General features: G+C 44.1%; 1 protein-coding gene across 7 annotated transcripts in view; it reads left to right on the top strand.

Annotated features, from left to right (window-relative positions):
• The window catches only part of FAM13A (family with sequence similarity 13 member A), a 230,767-nt gene that overhangs the window by 116,521 nt on the left and 97,735 nt on the right, over positions 1-16,511 (top strand). Inside the window, exons 1-2 of one of the 7 annotated variants that reach the window (XM_043514128.1) lie at positions 2,990-3,001; positions 7,327-7,331. The exons of the other annotated variants lie outside the window; for them this stretch is intronic. The gene's annotated coding sequence lies outside the window, so the exon portion shown is untranslated. Of the gene's footprint in view, positions 1-2,989; positions 3,002-7,326; positions 7,332-16,511 lie in introns of those variants that run through there. 7 annotated transcript variants of the gene reach the window in all.

The raw sequence follows: 16,511 nt of genomic DNA, 5'->3' as shown, positions 1-16,511 counted from the left end.
CTATGTCTAAACATTTATTACTGCACAGGCATGTTGTCTGGTCATTTCAGGAATTAACAGTTGCAGTGGCCAGTACCAGATGCTTAAGAGGAAAGTGTTAGAAATACTACAGTAAGCAGTTATAAAATAACAGGTCAGTAGGGAAAGTTTTCTCTTAAAGCCCTCATTAGTTTGTGATTATCTTATGCCTTGAAGCATGAATGTTTATATCCCATCCAAACCACTTGGGGTTTGGTTTTGTTATTTTAATCCTTTCTATTGTAACTCTGGATGTTCTTGTTATCTATGCAAATGGCCAGTCCTTTTCTGAATCCAGCCAAGCTCTTACCCTCAGTGGTATCTTGTTCAGTCATAAATTGTTCAAAATGGCCACTTCAGAATCACAAGAGCATCTTCTGCCTCAGATTTCACAGACAAAGTGTTCTCTTTTTGCAGTGCTCATAGCCTGTATCCTCCTGAGACTAAGGATCAAATGTGAATCTTAAACACTGGTCATAGCAATGAATGACACTGATTAATAGGCTGCTGAGCTGGCACCATTGTATTCAGCTGTGCAGGAAAGCAACGTTCATGTCCGTTAATGTGATAGGTCAGGTAAACTGAGGCTAGCGTGCAGCAGAAACAGCCCACAATTTTGGGTTCAGAGAGCTAAAGGCAAATAGGATTCTTGCAGTGGGAGGTTAATATGCATAAGGCCTTGTCTACACTGCCACTTAGAGCGCTAAAACTTTCTTCGTCAGCTGTGCAGACATACCCTAAGTCACAGGGTTTCTCACAGCCTACATCTCCCCTCCTCCCAGCATTGGTCTGACTGCCAGTTCTGTCCAAATGCAGAGATCAAGTTACTAGCTACAGCTCACTCTTCGCATAGTGACAAGTTTCAGAGTAGCAGCCGTATTAGTCTGTATCCGGAAAAAGAACAAGAGTACTTATGGCACCTTAGAGACTAAAAAATGTGTTTGAGCATAAGCTTTCGTGGGCTACAGCCCACTTCATCGGATGCATAGAATGGAACTTATAGTAAGAAGATATATATATATACACACACACACACACACACACACATACAGAGAACATGAAAAGGTGGAAGTAGCCATACCAACTGTAAAAGACTAATTAATTAAGATGAGCTATTATCATCAGGAGAAAAAAACTTTTGTAGTGATAATCAAGATGCCCCATTTAGACAGTTGACAAGAAGGTGTGAGGATACTTAACATGGGGAAATAGATTCAATATGTGTAATGACCCAGACACTCCCAGTCACTATTCAAACTCAAATTAATGGTATCTAGTTTGCATATTAATTCAAGCTCAGCAGTTTCTCATTGGAGTCTGTTTTTGAAGCTTTTCTGTGGCAAAATTGCCACCTTTAAGTCTGTTACTGAGTGACCAGAGAGGCTGAAGTGTTTTCCTACCAGTTTTTGAATGTTATGATTCCTGATGTCAGATTTGTGTCCATTTATTCTTTTGTGTAGAGACTGTCCAGTTTGGCCAGTGTACATGGCAGAGGGGCAATGCTGGCGCATGATGGCATATATCACATTGGTAGATGTGCAAGTGAACAAGCTCCTAATGGCATGGCTAATGTTATTAGGTTCTATGATGGTGTCACTTGAATAAATATGTGGACAGAGTTGGCATCGGACTTTGTTGCAAGGATAGGTTCCTGGATTAGTGTTTTTGGTGTGTGGTTGCTGGAGAGTATTTGCTTCAGGTTGGGGGGCTGTCGGTAAGCGAGGACTGGTCTGTATCCAAAGATCTGTGAGAGTGAGGGATTTTTTTCTGGATAGGTTGTTCACTTAGTGCCTTCCAGCTGAACCTGAGCCCAGTCATTTCCTCCCAACACCCCTCTCGTGAACCACTTGACTTTCTGGTAATTGCTTCAAAAAGAGCATTCCTTTGTAGTATATCATTTGCTCCGGAAGAGGCACTAACTCTGGAGGGTATTACACCACTTGTCACACAACCCATCATTGTCAGAGTTGGCTTCCATGAATCTGCTGCTTGCAGATTGAGAACAGTGGATTTTTGTGTGATTCTTCTAAAACTTCTTGTAAACAGTTGCAGCTTATCCCCTTCCATACTGTCTATTCCAGAGTAAACAACGTGCTGTAAATATGTAGAGCGACTGATTAGCTTTTAATCAAAAAAAATGAGATTTTGTATGATTCTCTCTTTTAATTCTAGATGGATATGAAGATTGACCTTTCAAAGCTGCATGTTTTTGTCAGTGTTTGTCACATCAGTTAAAAAAAATTGTTTGTAATTTTAACTGTTAGGGCTTGATTTTTAACAGTGGGAGCTGCTGGGTGCAGAATAAAATCTGGCCATTAGAGTGGACTTTTTCAAAGTGCTCAGTGTTGGTCGAACTCTGCTCCCTCTGAAATCAAGACGAGTTTTACAGTTGTCATTGCTAGGAGCAGAGTTAGGTGAGTGATGAGCACTTTCAAAAATCCCACCTGCAGCAGTTAATATTCAAAGTGTTTGTCATTGCAAAAGCAGGAAAAATCAGCTCATACTAGCCAGTCAATGTGAATGAAGCATTGCACTCAGGAATGGCATCGCAGGGGCTGACTGAGGCAGAATTATCCGGAAAGCTCTGACAGCGAGTTTACATTGCAGTGCCTGAATGTATTTGGTTGGCCTTGCATTCTGCCAGCTCTAACTGGCAACCAGAGAATGGTTTTCTCATCATCATGGGCTCACCCTTATCTTGTTTTTCCTCACTATCTTTGGGAAAGCTGCTCTGTCTGTGGCACTATCCTCACACAACCTCTGCATTTCCCAGCCACTTGGTAGCGGTCCCTTGTGCTCAAGAAGGTTATAAAAATGGTTCCAGGCTCCAGGGCCTTGTCTGTACTAGCATTTCACCCAGTGGTAAACCCTCTCCACCCCGAGAGCATAATTGTTCATTATTTTCAACTAAAATTGATGTTAAATCTGCTTAATGTTAAATATGCTCTTAATCTGCATTAAAAAAGTCTGTTTTTAATCTTCTGTGTCACTGTGCTAGAGAAGTAGTTAGCTTTCGATCTAGAAGTGTGACACCGCTATGGGATCTTGTCTGTTATTTTATTTATTTGTGTTACATGGAATATTTGTATTCCGTGCTACATGTAGCATGGAAAGACACCACTCAGGATTAGATTAATAGACTCATAGATTTTAAGGCCTGAAGGGACCATTATGACCACCTACTCTGACATAACAGGCCAAAGAACTTCACGCAATAACTTCTGCACCAAGACCTTCCCTCCTGAAACGGGTATCTAGATGCATAACTAGCCACCTGCACATGCATTTGCATGTACGATCACAATAAATGCTGCTACACACACCTGTGAAGTCTCCTATCTTCCCTGTCAGACTCCTCATTTCAGGAGCTCTCTCTTTAGCTCCTAATTAGGAGTCTGAGGGTATGTCTACACTACGAAATTAGGTCAAAATTATAGAAGTCGGTTTTGTAGAAAGCGTTTTTATACAGTCGATTGTGTGTGTCCCCACACAAATGCTCAAAGTGCATGTAGTTGGTGGAGTGTGTCCACAGTACTGAGGCAAGTGTCGACTTCCGGAGCGTTGCACTGTGGGTAGCTATCCCACAGTTCCCGCAGTCTCCACCGCCCATTTGAATTCTGGGTAGAAATCCCAGTGCCTGATGGGGCTAAAACATTGTCGCGGGTGGTTCTGGGTCAGGCCCCCCTTCCCTCCCTCCTTTCGTGAAAGCAAGGGTAGACAATCGTTTTGTGCCTTTTTTCTTCAGTTACCTGTGCAGACGCCATACCACGGCAAGCATGGAGCCCGCTCAGCTAACCGTCACCATATGTCTCCTGGGTGCTGGCAGACGCGGTACTGCATTGCTACACAGCAGCAGTTTTTTGCCTTTTGGCAGCAGACAGTGCAGTATGACTAGTAGCCGTCATCGACATAGTCCTGGGTGCTCTTTTAACCGACCTCGATGAGGTCAGGGGCACCTGGGCTAACATGGGAGTGACTCAGCCAGGTCATTTCCCTTTTAAGTTTAGTCTCAAGATGATTGAGTCCTACTGGCAGTGCACTGTATTTTAATCAGCAGCCAGCAGAAGATGAAGGGCAGTAGTCATACTGCACTGTCTTCTGCCGAGCACCCAGGAGATGATGATGGCTAGTGGTTGTACTGCGCAGTCTGCTGCCAGCAAGGTGTATAAAAATAGATGAAGTGGCTCAAAACAAGAAATAGACCAGATTTGTTTTGTATTCATTTTCTCCTCCCCCCCTCCCCTGTGAAATCAACGGCCTGCTAAACCCAGTTTTGAGTTCTGTCCTCGAGGGGGCCATTCAGTTTCTCGCAAAGCCACCCCCTTTGTTGATTTTAATTCCCTGTAAGCCAACTCCATAAGCCATGTCGTCAGTCGCCCCTTCCTCTGTCACGGCAACGGCAGACAATCGTTCTGCACCTTTTTTCTGTGCAGAGGCCATACCACTGCAAGCATGGAGCCCGCTCAGATCACTTTGGCAATTAGGAGCATTTTAAACACCACACACATTATCCAGCAGTATATACAGCACCAGAACCTGGCAAAGTGAAACCGGGCAAGTAAACGACATCAGCGCAGTGACGAGAGTGATGAGGACATGGACACAGACTTCTCTTAAAGCACGGGCCCTGCCAATGTGGGCATCATGGTGCTAATGGGGCAGGTTCATGCGTGGAACACCGATTCTGGGCTCGGGAAACAAGCACAGACTGGTGGGACCGAATAGTGTTGCAGGTCTGGGATGATTTCCAGTGGCTGTGAAACTTTCGCATGCGTAAGGGCACTTTCATGGAACTTTGACTTGCTTTGCCCTGCCCTGAGGCACAATAATACCAAGATGAGAGCAGCCCTCACAGTTGAGAAGCGAGTGGCAATAGCCCTCTGGAAGCTTGCAATGCCAGACAGCTACCAGTCAGTCGGGAATCAATTTGAAGTGGACAAATCTACTGTGGGGGCTGCTGTGATGCAGGTAGCCAACGTAATCAAAGATCTGCTGATATTAAGGGTAGTGACCCTGGGAAATGTGCAGGTCATAGTGGATGGCTTTGCTGCAATGGGATTCCCTAACTGTGGTGGGGCCATAGATGGAATCCATATCCCTATCTTGGCACCGGAGCACCAAGCCGGCGAGTACATAAACCGCAAGGGGTACTTTTCAATAGTGCTGCAAGCACTGGTGGATCACAAGGGACGTTTCACCAACATAAATGTGGGATGGCCGGGAAAGGTACATGACGCTCGCATCTTCAGGAACGCTGGTCTGTTTCAAAAGCTGCAGGAAGGGACTTTCTCCCAGACCAGAAAATAACCGTTGGGGATATTGAAATGCCTATAGTTATCCTTGGGGACCCAGCCTACCCCTTAATACCATGGCTCATGAAGCCATACACAGGCAGCCTGGAGAGTAGTCAGGAGCTGTTCAACTACAGGCTGAGCAAGTGCAGAATGGTGGTAGATGTGCATTTGGACATTTAAAAGTGCGCTGGCGCAGTTTACTGACCTCAGGGAAACCAATATTCCCACTGTTATTACTGCTTGCTGTGCGCTCCTCAATATCTGTGAGAGTAAGGGGGAGACGTTTATGGTGGGGTGGGAGGTTGAGGCAAATCACCTGGCTGCTGGTTACGCACAGCCAGACACCAGGGTGGTTAGAAGAGCACAGGAGGGCGCGGTGCGCATCAGAGAAGCTTTGAAAACCAGTTTCATGACTGGCCAGGCTACGGTGTGAAAGTTCGGTTTGTTTCTCCTTGATGAAATCCCCCGCCCCTTGGTTCACTCTACTTCCCTTTAAGCTAACCACCCTCCCCTCCCCTCCTCCCTTCGATCACTGCTTGCAGAGGCAATAAAGTCATTCTTGCTACACATTCATGCATTCTTTATTAATTCATCACACAAATAGGGGCATAACTACTAAGGTAGTCCAGGAGAGGTTGTGGAGGAGGGAAGGACAAGGCCACACAGCACTTCAAAAGTTTAAAACTTATTGAATGCCAGCCTTCTGTTACTTGGGCAATCCCCTGGGGTGGAGTGGCTGGGTGGCCGGAGGCCCCCTCACCACGTTCTTGGGCATCTGGGTGAGGAGGCTATGGAACTTGGGGAGGAGGGCGGTTGGTTACACAGGGGCTGTAGCAGCAATCTGTGCTTCTGCTGCCTTTCCTGCAGCTCAACAATACGCTGGAGCATATTAGTTTGATCCTCCAGCAGCCTCAGCATTGAATCCTGCCTCCTCTCATCATACTGCTGCCACCTTTCAGCTTCAGCCCTCTCTTCAGCCTGCCACTTACTCTCTTCAGCGCACCACCTCTCCTCCCAGTCATTTTGTGCTTTCCTGCACTCTGACATTGTCTGCCTCCATGCATTCGTCTGTGCTCTGTCAGTGTGGGAGGACAGCATGAACTCAGAGAACATTTCATCGCGAGTGCGTTTTTTTTCACCTTCTGATCTTCACTAGCCTCTGGGAAGGAGAAGATCCTGTGATCCTTGAAACACATGCAACTGGTGGAGAAAAAAAAAGGGAGAGTGGTATTTAAAAAGACACATTTTATAGAACAATGGGTACACTCTTTCACGGTAAACCTTGCTGTTAACATTAAGTACATAGCACATGTGCTTTCATTCCAAGGTCGCATTATGCCTCCCCCCAGCGCGTGGCTAGCCCCTCCACTCTCCCCCGCCCCCGTAGCTAACAGCGTGGAATATTTCTGTTCAGCCGCAGGCAAACAGCCCAGCAGGAACGGGCACCTCTGAATGTCCCCTTAAGAAAAGCACCCTATTTCAACCAGGTGACCATGAATTATATCACTCTCCTGAGGATAACACAGAGAGATAAAGAATGGATGTTGTTTGAACGCCAGCAAACGTACACTGTAATGCTTTGTTCTACAGTGATTCCCAAGTACGTGCTACTGGCCTGGAGTGGTAAAGTGTCCTACAATGGTGGATGGAATAAGGCTGCCCTCCCTAGAAACCTTTTGCAAAGGCTTTGGGAGTATATCCGGGAGAGCCACGAATGTCAGGGCAAATTAATCATTAAACCTGCTGGCTTTTAAACCTTGTATAGTATTTTAAAAGGTACCAGAGGTCTCTTCTCTGCCTGGTGGGTCCGGGAGGCAGCCTTGGGTGGGTTTGGGGGGTACTGGCTCCAGGTCCAGGGTGAGAAACAGTTCCTGGCTGTTGGGAAAACTGGTTTCTCCACTTGTTTGCTGTGAGCTATCTACAACCTCATCATCATCGTCTTCCTTGTCCCCAAAACCTGCTTCTGTGTTGCCTCCATCTCCATTGAAGGAGTCAAACAATACGGCTGGGGTAGTGGTGGCTGAATCCCCTAAAATGGCATGCAGCTCATCATAGAAGCGGCATGTTTTAGGCTCTGACCCGGAGCGGCCGCTCACCTCTCTGGTTTTCTGGTAGGCTTGCCTCAGCTCCTTAAGTTTCACGTGGCACTGCTTTGGGTCCCTGTTATGGCCTCTGTCCTTCATGCCCTGGGAAATTTTCACAAATGTTTTGGCATTTTAAAAACTGGAACATAGTTCTGATAACACGGATTCCTCTCCCCATACAGCGATCAGATCCCATACCTCCCGTTCGGTCCATGCTGGAGCTCTTTTGCGATTCTCGGACTCAATCATGGTCACCTCTGCTGATGAGCTCTGCATGGTTACCTGCAGCTTGCCATGCTGGCCAAACAGGAAATTGAAATTCAAAAGTTCACGGGCCTTTTCCTGTCTACCTGGTCAGTGCATCTGAGTTGAGAGTGCTGTCCAGAGCGGTCACAATGGAGCACTCTGGAATAGCTCACAGAGGCCAATACCGTCTAATTGTGTCCACAGTACCCCAAATTCGACCCAGCAATGCCGATTTCAGTGGTAATCCCCTTGTTGGGGGTGCAGTAAGGAAATGGATTTGAAGAGCCCTTTAAGTTGAAAAAAAGGGCTTCTTCATGTGGAGGGTGCAGGGTTAAATCAATTTAACGCTGCTAAATTCGACCTCAACTCCTAGTGTAGACCAGAACTGAATCTCCTGGGAAAACAAGGAGACATAAACAGAAAGTGGAGGTAAGATGCTGTACTCTCAAATGCTTCTGCTTTCTGTAGTCTCACCTTTAATCTCGGCCACTTACCATCCAGCCTACCACCAGACACCCAATACATTCTTTCTCACCCCCCACAACCAGTCACATCCCAGCCAGTTTCCACAGGATGATCATCATCGTTCACCATCCCTACTGCAGTAAGAATCAATTGCCTGATGGGCTGACAGCTTAAGAACTTCTGTGAGGTGTTTGAGAAAGTACAGTGAGTGGAGAGATAGGAGATCTGGAGCACGAGGGAAAAAGTGAGTGTTTTGTGAGTGGCCTGTGTGTCATATTTGTTGGAGTTATTTTGGGAATGGGAAACAGTGAAATTGATGCAGGGTTTTTTTGTTTGGTTTTTTGATGTGGGAAGAATTTTATGCAGAGAAATGGATCATCCCTGAAATTCAGTTTGCAAATGACAAAGACTGTGGTCATGGTGAAAAATGAAGAGGACAGGTCAGTGATACAGCACTGGGGGATCGAGGGGGAGCTGATAGGGAGGCTGCCAGTGGGTGCTCGGCACCCACCATTTTTTCCCTGTAGGTGCTCCGGCCCCGAGCACCCACGGAGTCGGCATCTATTCATAGGGTCACTTCATTCATAGACTCATAAATTTTGAAGGACCATTGTGATCATCTAGTCTGACATCCCTGCATAAAACAGGATTTAGGACTTCCATTAATTAGTTCCTGCTTTGAGTCGAGTATCTGTGGTTAAATAAGAGCATATCTCTTAGTAAAACACCTAATTGTGATTTAAAATTTTCCAGCAATAGAGAATCCATCACAACCCTTGGTAAATTGTTTCAGTGTTAATTGTTCAGAGGGTTAATTACCCTCCCTGTTAATTTTTAAAATCGTATTTCTAATCTTAATTTGTCTAGCTTCAGCTTCCAGCCATTAGATGTAGTTATACTTTTATCTGCTAGATTGAAGAGCCCTCTATTATCAAATTTGGTTCCCCATGTAGATACTAGAAGACTGTGTTCACGCAGGTCACTCCTTAACCTTCTCTTTGTTAAGCTAAATAGATGGAGCTCCTTGCGTCTTTTGCCATAAGGCATGTGTTCCAATCCTTTAATCCTGGATGTGGACACCAGAACTTGACAGAATTTTCCAGTTGCAGTTGTATTGTGCCAAATACAGAGGTAATATAGCCTTCCTACTCCTGTTTATACCTCCAAGGATCACATTAGCCCATTTAGCCAGTGTTGCACTGGGAGCTCATGTTCAGGTGGATTAGCCACCATGACCTCCACGTCTTTATCGGAGTCAGTGCTTCCCACAATAGAGTCCCCTAGCCTGTAAATATGGCCTGCATTCTTTGTTTCTAAATGTGTGACTCTGATTGGCTGTTCTGAAATGTGGTTGTGGAATCCCTGCCACTGCAGGTTAGACAAACATCTGTCAGGGATGGTCTGGGTTTATTTAATTCTGCCACAGCACAGGGGGATGGACTAAATGACCTCTTGAGGTCTCTTCCAGCCCTACATTTCTATGATTGTTTGCTTGCTTCCAGCTCACCAAGTGATCCAGATTGCTCTGTATCACTGACCTGTACTCTTCATTTTTTACCACTACCACAGTCTTTGTCATTTGCAAACTTGATCAGTAATGTTTTCTTCCAGGTCATTGATAAAAATGTTTAAAATAGCGTAGGGCCAAGAACCAAGTCCTTCAAGGCCTGAGTATAAACACACCTCCGTGATGACAGTTCCCTGTTTACAGTTACACTTTGAGATCTATCAGTTATTCATTCATCCTTTTGAAATAAACTGAATCCCATGCAATATATATAGCTATTTTGGACAGGACTGTTTAAATGGGATATTCAGGCTGCTTTACGTGGACAATTAAGGGTTACATTTTGAAAATGCAACTTCTATTTATATGCACACAGTGTTTTGCTTATGCACAGGAACCATCTTACATAAGCAAAACTCTTTCCAATGGATTTTTCACATAGAAATGCCATCATTTACATGCACAAATTATATTACACCAAAAACTGCACCTATCCATCGTGTTCACAATTAGTATTGGGTTATTTTTTTTAAGTTGTTTAGATATTTTCTTTTCCTTGTAACATACATCAGACTTCCATCAGGCATCTGATTAGGAGGTGCTTATATCACTGCTTCACATGTGATGTTTCCGAAAAGGAGAAGCTACTACATAATTTACTAAATATTAAAGCAATGTTTAAGAGGCACTGAACTGATCTTTAGCTTTAACTAAAAGTTTCATCAGAACAGTCAGGATCTTATTTTTTCAGTGGGTATCTTATGTGTGTATCACAGTGAAGGGAGGCACTGGATAAATGCTATACTGCTTTTCAAGTGGCAGACACCGCCACAGTCCTTATAAAGACAGGTTTCAGAGTAGCAGCTGTGTTAGTCTGTATCCGCAAAAAGAAAAGGAGGACTTGTGGCACCTTAGAGATTAACAAATTTATTTGAGCATAAGCTTTCATGAGCTACAGCTCACTTCATCGGATGCATCCTTATAAAATCCATTAAGTAGATCAGTTATTTCCTCAACGTCCCAGTTCTGTGCTGTTCACAGTTCCTGGTCTCTTGTCTCTTTTCATACTCTGGGGAAAATACTTACTATGCAATAAAGTGTTTAAAGTAAGGAAAGAGGAGAAAGCAACAGTATAATAATGATTGTCATGATGCTTCCTGTCCAAATCCTTATGTTCAATCTCTAAACATTGATTTTTGGGAAGCTGAGATTAGTTGTGTGTTGTCTCAGCCGGTGTCTTTTTTTTTTTTTTTTTTTAAGAAACCTTGATAAAAGATTATGAGTGCAAGTTGTTCAAATTTGGTGCCAATATGGATTTAGATGCCTAGTTTTAAGTAACCCAGTTGGAATATTTTGGCCTCGGACACTTTTACTTTTTTCATTCATTTTGTTGTTTATTTCTACTAGCGCATACAATATGCTAAGAGCAGTATAGGTACAAAAGAAGGCCCTGTCCCTGCCCAAACTAGCTAATTTCTATAGTGCCTATACTCTTTTTATGCAAACACACACACCTTTGTGTATGAGAGTAGGGGTTGTATAATAACAATGTCTAGCTCTTACATCTTTTCAGCAGTCGTTCTCAAAGTGCTTACAAAGGAAGAGAGTATTATCCCCATTTTATAGATGAGAAACTGAGCTTTGGAGAGGTGACATGACTTGCCCAAGTTGATCTACTAGCCTAGCGGAAATAGCTAGCTGGAAATAGAACCCAAGTTCTCCCATGCCAAAGCTCTGTCCACTAGGCCATTTTGCCTCTCATGTAAGAATGATAGTTGATTCCACTCTGAGCCCTTTCTGATATATGGTAGGGATAAACCTTGAGCTAATGTTCTCTTGAGGTGGTGATGCCATTTATCCCATGATAAGCACACAGTTGCTGAAATGTACTCCCACTGCAGGCAAATTAGTTTTTGCCAGCCTAAACAATAGAAATTTGATAGAGAGATAAAACATGCATAAGAGACTTTATTTCGTTTAGTCTTGGAAACAGATTTAACAAGTACAGACAACAATCAACAGTAACAAAACTTGTGTGATGCCCAAGTTTTACATGTGATAGATAACTAGCCTCAATTGTGCGGGAGCATAATTTAAAAGTATGATTGGGGGACAGAAAAAAATCTCTGCTACATTTAAGATAGTGAAATGACTTCAAATTAAATATGCATTGTCCAATCTGCTATTACTATTACAGGTAATTACTGTTAAAGGAGGGATATATATATATACACACAATATCAACAAGCAAAGGTTTTTGGGTTGTGACATAAAGTGTTCCTGGGCTGCATAGTGTATAGTGAGAAATGTCTCGTATTGAGAGATAAAGGATAAGGGAATTTTGCACTGATGTAGCTACACAAATGTAGTAATGGGATAAAATCCCCAGTGACGCACTGCACCAGTGTAAATGCAGGTTTGCACTGGTGTGACTTACCCCAGTTTGAATAGCAGATAGTCCTAACCATAGACATGACTGACCTCAGTCCCACAGAGTACTTTTTTGACTCCTTTTCACATTTTCCAATGTCTACACCATTTGATTCTTAAAGTTGCCTTTACTCCAGAAATAATTAAAGCCTTGGGAAAACAGGGCTTCTAGCAAAAGGCCAACAGATTTTTCCATCTTTGATCTCTCTGCACTTAATGGGCATTAAAGTTTCATGCCAGCGAACATGTGGGGAAACAGGAGCCATGATACCTTGCTGCAGACTTGGCATTTTAGAAATGTTAAAGATTCAGCTGAGGGAAGGGGTGCAGGAAGTGGTGAAGGCCCCTTGAAGGGAAACACCATGGGAAAAAGGTACAAAGGGTGAAGCTGAGTTTGAAAGAGGTGGCTTTGTAGGGAGCATTAAGCATACTGGCCTGAGCCCTACAACTTATTTTAGACTAATGCCAGGAATGGTCCTTCTCTTCTGATGCAAATTTCCAAGTTAATCTTTTGGTAATTATCACCTTCCCTTTCATCTGAAAATTCTCTGAAATCAATAGACTTTGAGTTAAATGTGGGAGCTAATTTTTTTTTTAAGCTGATTTAGCATCCTGTTGGCAATACAGTAGAACGTCAGAGTTCTGAACACCTCAGGAACAGAGGTTGTTTGTGACTCTGAACAAAATGTTATGGGTGTTCTTTCAAAAGTTTACAGCTGAACATTGACTTTGAAACTTTGAAAGCTTTGAAACTTTACTATGCTGAAGAAAAATGCTGCTTTCCCTTTATGTATTTAGTAGTTTACATTTAATGCAGTATAGTCCTGTATTTGCTTTTGTTTGTTTGTCTCTGCTGCTGCTTGCTTGTGTACCTCCAGTTCCAAATGAGATGCGTCATTGACGGGTCAGTTTGTAACTCTGGCGTTTATAACTCTGAGGTTCTACTGTACCTGGATTTATAGAAACATCATATGGCAGTAATTGCTGTTTTATATGAAAAATAAAGGACTGCCTGATAAATATCAGGTGCATTTAATATCAAGTCAGGAAACTATACTATGCAAGTTTTTTTAAGATAAAGAGCAATTTTATATATAAGATTATGTAAATCTTCCTCTTATGTTGTGCTTGGTTTTAGATAAATAAAAACACATTTAATTTAACAGGAAACCATGGAGATTTATGTGTTGCAAATAGTCACTTACATGAGAGAAAGGTCAATAATGATACCCAGGATCTGAAAGGGCAGAGAAGCCTATATAAGCACTGCTGCTCTTGTTTTAAAAACAGAATCACTTTATAATGTGCATAGGTGTGATTGTTATGCCACAGAGCACTACGTCTGAAACAATCTACAGAAGCATTGCTAATGACCTTTCAGTGAGCCTGTCAATAGTAGCAAGCATAAAACAAACAGCTTAACACACTAAAGCAGAGCCACTTCTCAGTTTATTAGCCTCTTTTATGTGTTTCCATGACACACCCCCTGCTCCTGGGTGTCTGCAGGACTGTCCATTGTTTTTGTTCTGTTTTGTTTTTTCAATGCAAACTTTTCCTTCTCCTGCTGTGAGGGACCAGGAGGTGCAGATTTTAAGCATCCTTGTCTGATGTCTGGCAAACCTCTGCTAATCCCTGGGGGTCTTTTGGTTCTCAAAGGATCTGACTGCTCATAACTAATCCATATGATCTACATCCACATGGAAGCTTTAAACATGTAGTTAACAGACTCTGGCCACAGCTTCCCCTGAGTCTGTGTCTGGCTCCTCTGGGCCTTAATGTCTCTTTAGGCCGATGTTGTCAATGTTGATATTAAATCAGGGTTACAAGATGGGGTTGGAACCACTGTGTTAGAACCAGCCCATAGATCACTAGAATTTTAGCTCCTAAATGGGAATGACCGAGGGCATTATCCAGAGCACTATTTATCCTTTCTTTGAATCCCTTCCTTTAAAGCGAGGAAGATGGCAGAAAGCTTCCCTATCCAACAAGCAAAATCGTTCATTTCCAAGGGGTAACTTTTGCTGTACAGTGGGTTTTTTATTTATTTTAGATGTGGCAGCAAAGTCATTGCTCATTTTCTGGGAATTCTTGGCTAGTGGGTAACGCGGGGATGCCAGAAACTCTCTGCATGCCTGCCTCAGTGTCCCTTGAATGCAGGATCATGTTCCAGGTATCAGAGAATTTGTTTTCCAAGACCCCAGTGTCCCAGAACAACTGGTTAGTGACTCCACGCATCCCGCCATTGGTGGTCCCAGTCTATCTCTCCCCCCCGCTTCCCTCCAGCTTTCCTCATCTTGGAACATGAAGATCGAGGGGTCAGGGTTTTAGATTGCCATTGGCAGCAGCTACAGAGTATGTGGAGGCAGCAGATTTTGAGGGCAGAAGTAGGATTGTCAGGTGCCCAGTTTTCGACCAGAAAGTCCGGTTGAAGGGGGACCTGTAAGGTGTCCGGTCAAAAGTACTGACCGGACACCAAAAGTCCAGTTACCACTTGCAAGGGTACCGAAACAGGAGGATTGCTGCCTGCAAATGCCACCACCAGCCTGCCCCCTGCCAGCCTGGCCTGGGGATTGGGAGAGGCCAGGGCAGGGGCCAGAGCACCGCGGGGCGGGCACCGAGTAGTCAACCCACGCCAGCCCCTTTTCAGCCAGGGCCACCTCCTACCTGCAACTCCTGATTAGGCAGGCAAGCAGGCTCTGGGTCAGCTCCAAGCCTGGCTCTGCAGGCCACAGGAAAGTCCTGAGAGAGTGGGGGGAGACTGGAACCAGCAGGGAGTAGGGCGGGGGGGGATCAAGCAATGGGGTGGGAGGGTGTAGTGTCCAGTCTTAAGAAATTGGAAAGCTGGCAAACCTAGTCAGAAGGGGCATATTGGGAACATCAGTAAAACTAACCTGTGCTATTGCTCCAGTGCACTTTCCTTATACCATTTGAAATGTACAGTTCCTGTCTGTTCTCCTCCACTGTATAGAGCCTGGCTTTGTATTGTTGAATACCATGTAAACTATTTATTATTTATTTGCATTATGCTAGTGGCTAGGGGCGCCAGCTGAGACTGAGGCTCCATTGCGCTGGGCCTTGTATATACCCAGAGTAAGAGTCAGTCGCTGGCTTGAAGAGCCTAAGATCTACATAAAACAAAATCCATATAAAGTATTATTAATAATATAATCTCCTTGTTAAAACAGATTTACTGAGATCATAGGCGCTGACTTCCTCTCTACCTGGGGGCTACTCAATTTCCGCCCTACCCCCTCGGCCCACTCCACTCCACCCCACCCCTTCTTCCAAGACTCCCCCACCCACCCACCCTGCCTCTTCCCGCCCCCACTCCACCACTTCCTCAAGCCCTATCCCCACCCGCCTCTTCCCCCAAGGCCGCAACCTCACCCCGCCTCTTTCCTCCCCCAAGCGTGACCTGTCCCCGCTCCTTCTCCTCTCTCCCAGCACCTCCTGCATACCACGGAACAGCTGTTCCATAGCATGCAGGAGTCACTGGGAGGGACAGGGGAGGAATTGATCAGCAGGGCCACCGGCGGGCAGAAGGCACTGAGGGAAGCGGGGGGAGCTCCCACAGAGTTGGCGCCTATGACTCAGATCCTCTGTGTGGTTAGAGAGGAGAAATCAAATCTGCAACACCATGCTCTGGGTTGTCCCTAGGCCTCTGACTGCCAGATCCTCGGACGAGATGACAGGGGATGGACCACTTGATGATCACCCTGTTCTGTTCATTCCCTGGTATTCAATATGTCTATCCTGATACATGGATTTTAAAACCAGGGTAGAAGTAGTAAAGTAGAACACGAGTCAGGCTAGAGAGCTATTCCTTAAATGAAGGTTGTGTGTGTGTGTGTGTGTGTGTAAAAGATCTCATGGTATTTTTCATAAGAGTATGGAGTGTATACTGTGTACTTGGTGAGAATTTCACCTCCTTGCACTTTTTTGTAGTGTGATGTGTGCCTTTTACCCTCAGCATCAGAGATGGCTGCATTTCAGAGATGTGTCTAATTACTAAAGCACTTTAGGATCTTTTTGATATCAACGGCAGTCACTGTATATACAGTAAAATATTAGAAAAAATGTACAAGTAATTAGAATATTTATCTGCTCAATTTTATTGCAAAGATTCAGTTATTTTGATGCTTTTTCTATATAATTTTTGAACATTGAAGAAAAAGCCACTGGGCCAGATTCAAACCTGATGCAACTCTGTTGAAGTTACTAGAGTTGTGCTTGTGTATACTAGGTTTCAATTTGGCCCATTTTTATTAAGAGACTGATTTCTGGCATTGAAGCTTATGCTCTTTGGGGCAGGGACCATGTTTTTGTTGTGTTTGTACAGTGCCTAGAATGGTGGGGCCATGACAGGCACTACCACAATACAAATAATAAATGATGATGATGATGATTGATTATTATTATTAAGGTTTAAAGAGATCACTTCAGGCTGGTGCATTCTAAATGCCTTTA

The sequence above is a fragment of the Dermochelys coriacea genome, chromosome 4 (genome assembly GCF_009764565.3).
Source record: "Dermochelys coriacea isolate rDerCor1 chromosome 4, rDerCor1.pri.v4, whole genome shotgun sequence".
Classification (NCBI taxonomy): domain Eukaryota; kingdom Metazoa; phylum Chordata; order Testudines; family Dermochelyidae; genus Dermochelys; species Dermochelys coriacea.
Note: the sequence above shows the minus strand (reverse complement) of the source record. Positions and strands in the feature narration are given on the sequence as shown.